General features: G+C 45.1%; 1 non-coding gene across 1 annotated transcript; it reads left to right on the forward strand.

Moving 5' to 3' along the window:
* The first annotated feature begins 1,783 nt into the window (after positions 1 to 1,783).
* On the forward strand, positions 1,784 to 1,856 carry trnak-cuu (transfer RNA lysine (anticodon CUU)). The gene has a single exon. It is a non-coding gene; the product is annotated as a tRNA-Lys (tRNA).
* The last annotated feature ends 909 nt before the right edge of the window (positions 1,857 to 2,765 follow it).

A 2,765-nucleotide genomic window follows, 5' to 3' on the forward strand; every position in this document is an offset into this window, starting at 1 on the left:
CAGACTATCAAGATGTAAGAACAAAGTCGTCATACATTTGAACTCAGGCTGTTGCAGTGCACACGCACAGGTGGAGAGTAACACGCCTCTGATACATACGCAGGTGATAAATATTGCCTCCTTGCATCAATTTGGGCCTATGATGTAATCTGGCAGTATCAAGTTTGACCGATCCCGACTGCATCTACTGCACTTCGCCAGCAGCATGACTTGGCAACGGCCTCCCGCAAATAGAGTGTGTGTAATATTGATGGCCGGGATATGTGCCGTTTAATCAGCGCTATCGACCCGCTCAGCACCGTTGCCTTGTGCTGCCCGGCAGAAGGAGCGCTTAAAACAAGAGGGAGCGTATGATTCCCCAGTCGGAGCTACATTAACGGCACTCCCTACCCACCCGGCGTCAGCGCTCCCCCACTCCGCCTCTCCACCCTTTCCACCTCTCCTGCCGTCGCATTGTGCTCTCAGTCAATCAATACTCACAGCAATTGCTCAAATTAAAAGGAAAAAATAGGTTTGCTGAATCCTCACCCGTTGGTTTCACCGCGGACTCCCGGCGGTCACTGCAGATCTCAGAGCACTTACAGGGAGTGGGGGGGGGGAGGGGGAAGGTGTGTTGGAAAAGGTTGATTGATGGGCTGTCTCAGCACGGTTCTCCACCACTTGACTACACACTCTGTAGGTGCAGACGACACTATCCTGCCCCTCACCTACAAGCGAAACCTATCGATACTAACAGTGTTTTCACTTATGGTTTGTTTTAAATGAACCCAACTTGGTCCTCTTCAAATGGAATGAAATTTGAACAGATCAGAGAGACACTCACTTCTCTCAGTGTTCATATCATCAGTTCACTTGAAAGAGGACTTGGTTCTCTTTGACCCCTTTTCCATATCAGTTGCACAGAAGGAAAACCATTCCAATTGCATTTCCATTAACGCACACTTTGGTGTGAAATGGATCCAAAACAGGCTCATTTCTGGCTTTTCAACAGCATTTGATAACCGTGCTAAACGGGGCCATATCGCGGCAGTACTTAACGATGTCGTTATTCACTGATTGGTTTTACATTCACGTCACATCCAGTGACCCCACATCTGATATGGTGTTGGTATCCTACGGGGTCATTGTTATGTTCTGCACTGATCCTACAATGTGCACTGAAATAATTTTCTTCTGTCTTCTCATCTAATCTCATCTCATATCATCACCAGCCGCTTCTCCCGGGGTCGGGTTGCGGTGGCAGCAAGCTAAGTAGGGCAATCCAGACATCCCTATCTCCAGCAACACTCTCCAGGTCCTCCTGGGGGATCCCAAGGCGCTCCCAGGCCAGATTGGACATGTAGTCCCTCCAGCGAGTTCTGGGTCTACCCCGGGGTTTCCTCCCAGTTGGACATGCCCGGAAAACCTCCAAAGGAAGGCACCCAAGCTTGTTAATTTGAATGCTCTTAGATTCTCTCTACAAATAGAAGGTAGAAGAGTAGAATGCTTGGGTATGTGCTTCCGGAATTCAAGAAGTGTAATATACCTGCAGTTCACCCCAATTGGGGGAGTGGACATAGGGGGAGGTGTGGATGGGTGGGTGAGGAAGGGATTGGGGGGGGCGCTGCACTCCATTCTTTTATTTATATTTTATCTTCTTTTTTTCTCCTCTCATCTGCTTGGGGGCAAATACATATGGGTCCATTCCTTATATCACAGTCACTTTCAGATTTAAGCAACTGTTTATCATATGCCCAATAGTAATATGCAGAATCAAGAATTTGATAGAAGTATAGGGTTTATCGCCTGGCTAGCTCAGTCGGTAGAGCATGAGACTCTTAATCTCAGGGTCGTGGGTTCGAGCCCCATGTTGGGCGCAAATTTTTCCCGGGTGCTGCACGGCAGCTGCCCACTGCTCCTAGCTACAAAGCTAGGATGGGTTAAATGCAGAGGAAGAATTTCCCCACGGGGATCAATAAAGTAGTTAAAAAAAGTGATGTAAATGATGGTATGGGACGTACCATCCGAATGATTTCCTAGAATGTGGGGGGAATAAATTGGGCCTGTAAAAAGAGCAAGAATACTTTCCCACCTAAAAGATCTTAAAACAGAAATAATTTTTCTTCAAGAGACCCATTTACGTGCTATTGACCATCAGTGACTAAGTCAACCTTGGATAGGCTTAGTATTTCACTCCAAGTTTAATGCTAAAACAAGAGTAGAACATTGATTAAGAAAAAATTTCCTTTTAATCCTGTTTAAACCATTTGTGATAATGATGGGCGCTATGGAATTGTGGTTGGCACGTTATGTCAATACCCAGTGGTGTTACTAAATATTTATGCCCCTAATCACGATGATGAAGTCTTCATGAAGAAGCTACTTTCTTCAATACCCAAATTACATTCTCATTATTTGATACATGAACACTGTAATAAACCCCCTGTTGGATAAGTCAAACCCCGAAGCTGCAGTCTCCTCTAAAATGGCACAGACTTTATCACAATTCATGAATCAATACAGCTATATTGACCCTTGGCAATCCCTACACCCAAAAGATATGCAGTTCTCCTCTTTTTTTTTTGCAAGTTCACAAGTCTCAGTCTCGCATAGATTATTTTTAATAGATAAAACGCTTCTCCCCTCAGTGGCCTCTACTGAATACTTGGCAAGGGTAAACTCAGACCATTCTCCTCTAACTTTAGACCTGAATTTTAAATCTCAACCCAGACAATTCCATTCTTGGAAACTTGACTCCACACTTCTATCAAAGTCTCACTTCTGCA

Source organism: Lampris incognitus, chromosome 21, assembly GCF_029633865.1.
Source record: "Lampris incognitus isolate fLamInc1 chromosome 21, fLamInc1.hap2, whole genome shotgun sequence".
NCBI lineage: Eukaryota > Metazoa > Chordata > Actinopteri > Lampriformes > Lampridae > Lampris > Lampris incognitus.